At 39.9% G+C, this 11,199-nt stretch overlaps 2 non-coding genes across 2 annotated transcripts; both read right to left on the bottom strand.

Annotated features, from left to right (window-relative positions):
- Window positions 1-675: 675 nt before the first annotated feature.
- Window positions 676-868, bottom strand: LOC137627973 (U2 spliceosomal RNA). The gene has a single exon (XR_011041281.1). It is a non-coding gene; the product is annotated as a U2 spliceosomal RNA (small nuclear RNA).
- Window positions 869-9,482: 8,614 nt separating this feature from the next.
- On the bottom strand, window positions 9,483-9,675 carry LOC137627974 (U2 spliceosomal RNA). Its single transcript, XR_011041282.1, has one exon. It is a non-coding gene; the product is annotated as a U2 spliceosomal RNA (small nuclear RNA).
- Window positions 9,676-11,199: the final 1,524 nt, after the last annotated feature.

An 11,199-nucleotide genomic window follows, 5' to 3' on the forward strand; every position in this document is an offset into this window, starting at 1 on the left:
ACATATTGTTCTTATCTTACATCAAATGTGTGTATTATATTTTGTTGAAGCTTGATCTTTGCAAACTTCCATTAAACAGTGGTCTTTTTCTTAATCTAAATAAGAATGATAATCAAATTATAGAAATGCTAAAAATAATACTTAGGTCGACTTCTCAGTAGACACAGCATATAAAATTTCAATTAAGGTATGGAGAAAGAGAATCTATTATTCACTTGCGTTACTAATGTGTATAGATAATTGCTAAGTATAAAATGAATATGGGTAACTTGGCAATGTGATTGGAAGAAAGCATCTCAGTATGGAAAAGATGACAATAGGAAAATAATATAAAAAAGAAAAATTATACCCCCTAAAAATAGGATGTTACAGCATTAAAAATGAAGAATAATTAAACTTGATGAAAACAATGAATTATTAAATAGACTGAAAATTGATGGAGTTTTTATAAATCTTCAATTAAAATCTGATTAAAGCCTATTTTATTTGTTGATAATAGCTACTGACATCTGGATGAATAATTGGGTTTTCAATAAAAACCATTACCTACCATGAAAATATTTATTGCTAAATATTGAGTGAGCATTTGACAGATAATCTTAAGAGAAATTAGAATGAGGGAGACTCGTTTATGGAGCTTAGTTTAGTAGAATGATGGTTTTTATTTCTCCCTGAGGGGAGTGGACCGATCCCGGAGGTACTGCAATACCGGGCCGATCCGCGGCAAAGGTGGAGCAAGCCCCTAGCACTTCGCCAAGACCCAAAAATCAGTTTAATATCGTAGATCCCACATGGGGATCGTATCAGATATTAAGCTGATAAGAACAGATACTACACTTTGATCTTAGCCAAAAGGCCGAGAAGCGATACTAACCTGTTTAAATTTTGGAAGTCTCTTGACACCTTCTGCAAACACCTGATTTAAAAGAATGAGGATAAAAAGGGCATACGTGCTCAAAATAATTATTCAATAACGATGGTTTTAAACAAAAATATCAATACAATTATCTATGCATAATAACGTGAAAGATATGATTTGTAAAGTATATAAATCTCGAAATAATAATTCTGATTAAATCAAATATTCCTCATTTTCTCTAGGTATGAAGCAACAAGCACTTCAAATCAAGCCACACATTGTGCTCCCTGCTTTTATATCTTTCTAAATATGTCTCTTAGGTCATGTAGTGAAGAAATACTATGAATTAAAACCAATGCAAGTTCTGAAGAATGGTACATATGATATACAATATATTTTCTTGATGTAAAAATAAAGGATCAGTGGATGATGAGATATAGTATGTGCACTGTCAGAAATTCAACCCTCATCAGAATTTGAAATTTCAGTTTCACATAGTCAGCCAGTAATTCGGTTTTCAGGACATTTGCATAATTTTCTAGCCTCAAAAATCATCTGAGTAATTAGGGGGTTATGACATTCTGTCAAAAGGCCCCTTCTGGAGAAAAGCTCTGGGAAATCTAAGGAACAGAAAGGATCTGAGTGAAGTAGAAAACTAATACAAGTTAACTAATACCCTGTTTTCATTGATCTCAAGTTTGCATCAGAAAAAGTACGAAAACGCTATTATCTTTGGGTCCTCAGAGCTCTCACTGGCAAAGTGCATACCTCGACCAAAGGCCAGAACTCCTCCTTCCAAGGGTACCACACTGAAGTCCACCACTGCATCTCCTGTTGCAATTAGAGCTTCTGCTCAGACCTCCTTCCCTGCTCCTGGAGGACCACCTGCAACCAAGAAAATGAAAGCTGAGGACCCACCTACAGCAGCTGAACTTGCCCAGGAATTTTCCTCTGTTACCACACCACTGTCCAGCACTCCGTACAAGAGGCAGAAACTTCAGCCATGGCCTTTCAGGCTCCTGATCTGGCAAAGTCACATCTGCCAGATTGTAATTGCACCAGGTGCCTGACTGAACTGCTTGCTGACGCCACTGTCACTCTCATCCCGGCTGTGGAACCTGCTCCAGAGCCATGTCCCACTCCATAGACCCAAAGTATCTTCCAAGATTCCGGTTGCCAGCAGTAGAAGGTGCACCTTCCTATGGAGCAGTAGCTACTATTGCAACTGCTAATCCAGGAATCAAGATTACTGCCAGAGCAATTCTCAAAGGTGACATGATTATCACCCAAAAAAACCAGGATAGCGCCAGCCTTCTTCTGAGGGAAGCCTCGCTGACCTCTCTTGATCCAGCCAAGAAATTAAGGAAGGCAGTTGTCTGTAACTTCCCCACCAACATACCAATCATTTATCACTGACTGCAGCAATGTTGCCCCCTGGGGAGACACAAGCAGCCCACCAGAAGAATCACAGTCCCCTTCATTGTGCTTATCCCATCGTCCCTGGACCTTGGACTATGGGGGTACTTTCTCCATAAAGGACTACGAAATTGAACCATTATGCTGTTACAACTACCAAAGCTTTGGCCACCACAAGCAGGACTGCAGAAACCCTACGGTCTGGGGAGTCTGCAGCCCAGGTACCCTACTCAAATCTGCATTAATGCACACAAGAATGGGTTGGAGACCCAGCTAAAGACTGAAAGGGAGTATATATTGAGGTTACAATTTAATGAAAGAAGTTGCAAGTTGTTGAGTGAGAAGGAGGATTGTCCAAGTAACTTGAATCTGAGTGGTATGAGCATGGAAGATAACGAAGATGAACATAGGTGTGACAAGAATTACCCTATTGATAGGAGAGTAAATATTTGTATGCATGGTGTAAAAGGAAGAATGATGACTCATGTGTGTATAAATGAGAATGAATACTGTAGTTTAATTGATACAGGCGCGATAGTGTCATTAGTGAATATGTCTTATCAAGGAAATAGAGCGGTACAATTGGGAAGTGAAAAGGCAATGTAAGAGTGTGAGAATTCATGGGATAGGTAAAGGAAGTTTGCTAGTTTGGGAAGAAGTGCGATTGAAAGTAAAACTGGGAAGTATAGAGGTGGAACATAATTTCATTGTAATGGGAGAGAATGAGATGCCTAGTTGTTTTTTGATAGGAATTGATTTTTTAAGATTGCATGATCTATCAGTTGATATTGGTAGTGGTTTGCTTCTGAAGAATGGATGTGAAGTAGTTGTGATAGAAGATAATAGTGTATTTATGGCGAATTTTGTTGGCATTGTTGATATTACGAGGAGTGAGGATGATCTATTGACTAAAGAGGAGGTGGAAGAAATGCAAGATGAATGTGTGGAAATTAAAAGGTTACGTGAATGTATGTTGAATAGTATTGAGGTAAAAGAATGGCCGTCTGATTTAGAGGTGTATGAGAAAGTTAGTAAGAGACTTATTGTGTGTAAGAATATTGTTTATTTTCTACATAAAGGAATGGATGACGATATATATGTTCCTGTGTTTCCGATGCATGCAGCTGTAAGTATGTGTATATTAGTGCATGACAGATATGGGCATATGGGTAAGAATAAATTGTGGGAATGCATGCATGAGAGAGTTTACACCTGGGTTGAGTCAGATATGTAAGGATGTAGCGACTACATGTGAAGATTGCCAGAAAGGGAAGTATCAGAGAGTGCATGCTAATCCGCCTATTTTGAGATTACGTGTGAAAGAACCATTTGAGATGTTTGAGATTGATTGCGTTTCATTGCCTGTGACTGCGAGGGGACACGTGGGAATGATCATTATGGTAGATCACATGAGTAAGTTTACGTATGCAGTGCCTATAAAGAATAAAAGGAGTGAGACTGTTGAAAGAATGGTTGGTCAAGTGATGTTGCCGATGTGTGTGTGTAAGCCTGCGAGAATGTTAAGTGATAATGGCCCTGAGTTTGTTGGATGTGAGTTTGAGCAGATGTTAAGAGAATGGGGTATTGAACATGTGTATTCGACTCCTTATATGCCAAGTGCGAATGGGTTGGCAGAAAGGACTGTAAGAACATTAATTGAAATTTTGCGAATGATGAGTATATGTGATAATGATTGGGATTTGTATGTTGGTAGAGCGTTGTGGGCTTACAATGCAACAGTGCATAAGAGTACGGGTATGTCTCCATGTAAGTTTGTGTTAAATTTTGAAAAGATAGTAAGACCGAGGTTGGGTGTGTCAGAGGATGATAGAGATGTGTGGAGGAAAGCAAATGAGAGGTTTGAAAGCTTCAAAGTTGGTAGGAGTGATGAAAGAAGTAATTGAAAAGGGTAGAATGAATGTACATAAGGTGCGTGATAAGTTTGAAGGTCCATATGCGGTGTTAGAAGTTGGTTCGAGTGGATTAAGTTATGTGTTGGGTAAGTTGTGTGTGGATGCTAGTGTGGAAAGTTAGGGCACACCACAACCAGTTGCCTAAATGGAAGGAGGTACCCGAGTTTATCCAAGAGAATGGGATGAGTGAACCTAGTATGTATGAGGAATTAGGTCAAGAAGGTAAACAGTTGGTGTTAGTAGAATATATGAACAGAAAGAATACGAGAGCTTCAAGTAAGGATGAAAGAAGGGGAAATTTTATAAGTAAAAGTGAGAATAGAAATAAGTATGACAAGGGTGTAAATGTGCAAGTGTGTATGGAAGATAAATGTGTTATTACAGATGAATCATGGCTGACTATGAATGATACCTATAGTGTGTGTGTGGCTTTTCCTTAGATGATGTAAAAGAAAGGATGATGAATGCGAGAATGAGAGAGGAGAATGATGAGTAGCATGAATGAATCTTTTGCTAAAGTTGAGAATGTTTTTGATGAAATGGATGAACTGTTTACAGAAATGAGTGTAATTTTAGGGCCAGGTGAGAACGAGGTAGATAGGATTGTATATGATACATTAGATGATAGGGATTTAAATAGGAATAGTGTTAATGTAGCGATTGATTGTAATAAGGAAGAAGTGAATAAGAGAGTGTATGAAGGCCCAGTTACTTGGAGTAGAGGTCCCGTTACCGACTGTGACTGGGTAATGAGAAAAATAATGTAAGTGGTTGTTTGAAAATGAAGGATTTGGCAAAGTAAGGGGGGAGGAATGTGGAGGATTAATTTTTGTTTTATTTTTATTTATTTTTGTTTGCCAAATCCTGAGAGAGAGAGAGAGAGAGAGAGAGAGAGAGAGAGAGAGAGAGAGAGAGAGAGTTGTTAGTGTATCGATTGTTTGCTGTGAGAAAGACTGTAGGTATAAATGAGGTTGTTTGTTTACCTTTAGCTAGGTTAGGCCAGTAGAAAATGTTTCGGAGCGAATGCTTTTTTTGATTGACTGCAACTTGAGGCAATTGTGTGTGTGTGCACGCTGGATTTAGATATTTGATTGATTTGACCAGCGTTGGAAGTGATCATTTATTTTTTGAGTGAGTACAGTTTTGTTTATATTTGCTTGTCGTGATTGTGAATAATAGAAAGTTTATTATTTATCTTTTAATATAGTGTGATAGTTTAGTTAGCTAGGAGTGTTTGTAAGCGTTTTGTTTTTTATTTCAGGCCGTGATTCCTCCTAGGAATTCCTTACTTCTTTGGAAAGCAAAATTTTGTTTGATTGAAGATAGTGTTGACGGCCTGGATTGTTCTAAAGGATTTCCATTTGACTGCTATTTGAAACGAAAGACATATTGATCACCGGACTTTGAATTTGTTTTGGATCTGTTCATTACGTATGATGATGATAACGCTCACGACCTAAATTAATTGATACATTTTTGTATTCACTGAGAGTCAATCTGAAGTTGTGACGTTGGGCTTTAAAGGACTGTTAGCCCTTGTGTGGACAAAGGTATCCACACACCTATATTATATGTTAAAGTGTTTTTGTTTTTTGGTTTTTTTTTTTTTTTTTTTGTTAGCTTCAAGGTTTTGTGATTTATTTTGAGATTTTATTGAATGCAGTTTATTTTAGTATTAAGTGATTCCTATAGTTTTAAGGTTATAGTTGTAAGTGTGGTTGCTGGTATTTTTTTTTTTTTTTAAATATTCTAGACTATAAGGAAATATAGTTTTAAGGGAATGTTTAGTTTTTTACCTTTTGTTAGAGAGTCTGGTATAAATAACGTAAGGGGAAAGTTTGTTTTGTTAAGACAATTGTCAGTAGGTGTGATTCAGGGTGTGGGGCTTCTTTTTGAAACATCCCGCCACATTGTTAACTACTGAGACTGAAGCCCACCGAAAAGGCTGATTGTCCACTGTGACTAAACGAAATTTGACTCTCCAGCCAACCTACAAGACGACACCTACAACCAACTCAAACCACATTTCTGCACCAGCTACTACTCCACTGACCTCAACTCCAGAACCTATGGCCAGCATATCAGCCATTGACCTTGATTCCTCTAAAGAGACACTAGCATCTGAACAGGCAGCATCGCACCTGGACGATTGCAACTGCAACCAATGTTTGTCTCAGCCTCTAAGGGAAGCCATGCAAACTTAAACTATCAACCCTGCTCCAGGCCCAAATCAAACTGCTGCTGTGGAGCCAGTCCCAGATCCTCTGTCAGCTGTCACTGATCCTAAGCAGCTCCCAAAGTTTAAATTGGCAGCAGTGAAAGATGCACCTTCATATGCAGCAGTAATTGCCATAGAAACTGCCAATCCTGGCATCAAGTTAACAGCCAGAGCCAACCTCAAGGGGGATCTAATAATCTCCCAAAGGACCAGACCAGAGCCAGCCTTCGTCAGCGGGAATCCTCCCTGGTCTTTCTGGACCCAGAGAAGAAATTAAGGAAGGCAGTTGTCTGCCACTTCTCAATAAAAAAGCCACTGTCCCTCATAACCAACTGCAGCAATGTCTCCAAGGCTAAAAGGAGACTGGACCACCGCAAACAGGCCACCAAGGAAGTGACTGTCACCTTCTTTGGGCCAATTCCCAAATCACAGGAACTTGGACTGTGGGGAAACTTCCCCATAAAGGACTTCAAAAGCATCCCCATTGCATTGTTTTAACTACCAACATTTTGAACACAATAAGGAGGACTGCAGGAGCCCTATGGTCAGTGGATTCTGCAGCTGCCGTCATCCAACTCAAACCTGTATAGATGCACACCAAGGAGGGTTAGAGACCCATGCCAAGTGTCCCAACTGTGCTGGACTCCACCATGCCTGAAACAGGAGGTGTTCAGAGTTCCTGAATAGGCTACCAGCACCACAGACCGGCCCACCTACCACTACAACAGCAGCACCGCAGCAGCTGCCAAAGCCGCAACGAGCTCCACGTTTCAGACCTCCTCCTCGTCTTCCGGTGGTTTCTCATCCAGTTGCTCCTACCACAGCCACTGGCCAAACACCTACCACTGCTCCTATCCCAATCATCGACCCTGCTCCCACTCCTACCCAGATTCCTCCCCCTTCCCCTTCCATCTCTTCCATCATTTCCCAAGCCGAGTCCTTGCCAGTTGAAATGCTGATCCCCTTGATACTACAGCTAGTACTTAAAGTCTGTACCCTTGCCAAGACTCCCTCCAATACAGTTTAATCCATCCTCTCTGCCCTAGCAACTCCCCCCACTGAGCAGGGATTAGCAACTATGCTTTAAACTGCTCCTTTTCTCTACTACTAAAGTTTCTTCCCTCCTCTCCCAGTCTCTTCTACTCACTGGGACTTGCTACTGTCGCTACTTTTACCAACTACTTAAAACTTTCACTTCGGTTCCAGTATAGACCTGGTTTCCTGGTCCCCCTGACGGTTTTGCTCTTCGTGCTGAGCGGCCGCACTTCCCTACTTGCAGTTATGCTCAAGGAGCTGAGCGACTGTAAGTCTAGGCATGTGAGCTTGTTGTGTTGAAGCTTACTGTTTGAGCAAACTGATCACCAATTATTGAGTGGAACAGCTCTGCAAAGAGCTACTGATTAGAAAGAATAAGTCTCTCGAGACCTGAGAACTTGAAATTTCGGAACCGACTCTAAGGTCGCGACTGCAACTGTTTGGGGCTATGACTTCCAGTCTAAGAGCCCCAGTTCGGGCTTAATGCCCGGGCAATCTTGACCAACCAACCAATCATGAGGCTCAATACTACACAGTATTCTAGAAGTTTTATTCCAGCTATGACCAAGTTGTGGAACCTTCCTAATCAGGTGGTTGAATTGGTAGAGCTTCAAAAGTTCAAACTTGCACTTGATGTTTTTCTGTTGAACGTGCTGACATGTTGTTTTATAATTTATTTATAAAATATCTGTTTTGATGTTATTACTCTTTTCAAAATATTCCATTTTAATTGTTCATTATTTCTAATTTTGTTTATTGGTTTCCTTTCCTCACTGGCTATTTTTCCCTTTTGGAGCCCATTTATAATTTTGTTCGTTACTTCTCTTTATCCTTTGCAAATTGGACTAATTTTCCTGTTGAAATATTTATGGGGTGATTAAAAAAAAAGGAATTTAGGGTGGTAAGGATGGTGGGGGGGTTTGTCTGGGAGGAGAGGTGGATCTGGATAAGGGATTGGAGCGATCTGGGAACTTTAAAAAGGGAAATGAGCCTGGAGAAAAGTTGGAGGAATGCGGGGATAAGGTCTTCAAGGGACAAAGATTTTATTGGTCTGGTAATGATGGGGGGGGGGGGGGGATGGGGACAGAGAAGATTTGGGGAAGGTGTAGGTGCTGATGAATTAGGGATGACAGGATCAGAAATAATGGAATGTTGGCAGTGAATTCTCTGGCGAGGAGGCTTCTCAGCTTTTGTCGGCTGCTGTGGTTGAGAGGGTTTGTCTGCAAAGTCTCCTTCAAGGCTAAAAAGTAGGAACAGTCTTCCTAACAGGTAACCTAATATAATTCCACTTGTGTTAAGACACCCATTAATTGAAAATTTATTCATGATCACCATATTTTTCCATGACTTATACTTTATGTTGATTTACATCTTGTTCTTATCTTACATCAAATGTGTGTATTATATTTTGTTGAAGCTTGATCTTTGCAAACTTCCATTAAACAGTGGTCTTTTTCTTAATCTAAATAAGAATGATAATAAAATTATAGAAATGCTAAAAACAATACTTAAGTCGACTTCTCAGTAAACACAGCATATAAAATTTCAATTAAGGTATGGAGAAAGAGAATCTATTATTCACTTGCGTTACTAATGTGTATAGATAATTGCTAAGTAAAAAATGAATATGGGTAACTTGGCAATGTGATTGGAAGAAAGCATCTCAGTATGGAAAAGATAATGACAATAGGAAAATGATATAAAAAAGAAAAATTATACCCCCTATAAATAGGATGTTACAGCATTAAAAATGAAGATTAATTAAACTTGATGAAAACAATGAATTATTAGCCTGAAAATTGATGGAGTTTTTATAAATCTTCAATTAAAATCTGATTAAAGCCTATTTTATTTGTTGATAATAGCTACTGACATCTGGATGAATAGTTGGGTTTTCAATAAAAACCATTACCTACCATGAAAATATTTATTGCTAAATATTGAGTGACCATTTGATAGATAATCTTTAGAGAAATTAGAATGAGGGAGACTCGTTTATGGAGCTTAGTTTAGTAGAATGATGGTTTTTATTTCTCCCCGAGGGGAGTGGACCGATCCCGGAGGTACTGCAATACCGGGCCGATCCGCGGCAAAGGTGGAGCAAGCCCCTAGCACTTCGCCAAGACCCAAAAATCAGTTTAATATCGTAGATCCCACATGGGGATCGTATCAGATATTAAGCTGATAAGAACAGATACTACACTTTGATCTTAGCCAAAAGGCCGAGAAGCGATACCAATCTATTCAAATTTTGGAAATCTTCTGACACCTTCTGCAAACACCTGTATTATAAGAATGAGGATAAAAAGGGCATACGTGCTCAAAATAATTATTCAATAACGATGATTTTACATAAAAATATCAATACAATTATCTATGCATAATAACGTGAAAGATATATGATTTGTAAAGTATATGAATCTCGAAATAATAATTCTGATTAAATCCAATATTCCCCATTTTCTCTAGGTATGAAGCAACAAGCACTTCAAATCAAGCCACACATTGTGCTCCCTCCTTTTATATCTTTCTAAATATATCTCTTAAGTCATGTAGTGAAGAAATACTATGAATTAAAACCAATGCAAGTTCTGAAGAATGGTACATATGATATACAATATATTTTCTTGATGTAAAAATAAAGGATCAGTGGATGATGTGATATAGTATGTACACTGTCAGAAATTCAACCCTCATCAGAATTTGAAATTTCAGTTTCACATACAGTCAGCCAGTAATTCGGTTTTCGGGACATTTGCATAATTTTCTAGCCTCAAAAATCATGTTTGTAATTAGGGGTTATGACATTTTGCCGCCAAAGGCCCCTTCTGGAGAAAAGCTCTGGGCAATCTAAGGAACAGAAAGGATCTGAGTGAAGTAGAAAACTAATACAAGTTAACTAATACCCAGTTTTCATTGATCTCAAGTTTGCATCAGATAAAGTATGAAAACACTATTATCTTTGGGTCCTCAGACCTCTCACTGGCAAAGTGCATACCTCGACCAAAGGCCAGAACTCCTCCTTCCAAGGGTACCACACCGAAGTCCACCACTGCATCTCCTGTTGCAATTAGAGCTTCTGCTCAGACCTCCTTCCCTGCTCCTGGAGGACCACCTGCAACCAAGAAAATGAAAGCTGAGGACCCACCTACAGCAGCTGAACTTGCCCAGGAATTTTCCTCTGTTACCACACCACTGTCCAGCACTCCGTACAAGAGGCAGATACTTCAGCCATGGCCTTTCAGGCTCCTGATCTGGCAAAGTCACATCTGCCAGATTGTAACTGCACCAGGTGCCTGACTGAACTGCTTGCTGAGGCCACTACCACTCTCGTCCCGGCTGTGGAACCTGCTCCAGAGCCTTGTCCCACTGCATAGACCCAAAGTATCTTCCAAGCCAAGATTCCGGTTGCAAGCAGTAGAAGGTGCACCTTCCTATGCAGCAGTAGCTGCTATTGCAACTGCTAATCCAGGAACAAGATTACTGCCAGAACAATTCTCAAGGGCAAAATGATTATAACCCAAAAGAACCAGGATAGCGCCAGCCTCCTTCTGAGGGAAGCCTCACTGACCTCTCTTGATCCAGCTAAGAAATTGAGGAAGGCAGTTGTCTGAAACTTACCCACCGACATGCCAATCATTTATCACTGACTGCAGCAATGTTGCTCATGCTGAACGCCGCCTGGGAAGACACCAGCAGCCCACCAGAAGAATCACAAAGCCTTCATTGGGCTAATCCCATCGTCCCTGGACCTCGGA

This window comes from Palaemon carinicauda, chromosome 35 (genome assembly GCF_036898095.1).
Source record: "Palaemon carinicauda isolate YSFRI2023 chromosome 35, ASM3689809v2, whole genome shotgun sequence".
Classification (NCBI taxonomy): Eukaryota; Metazoa; Arthropoda; class Malacostraca; order Decapoda; family Palaemonidae; genus Palaemon; species Palaemon carinicauda.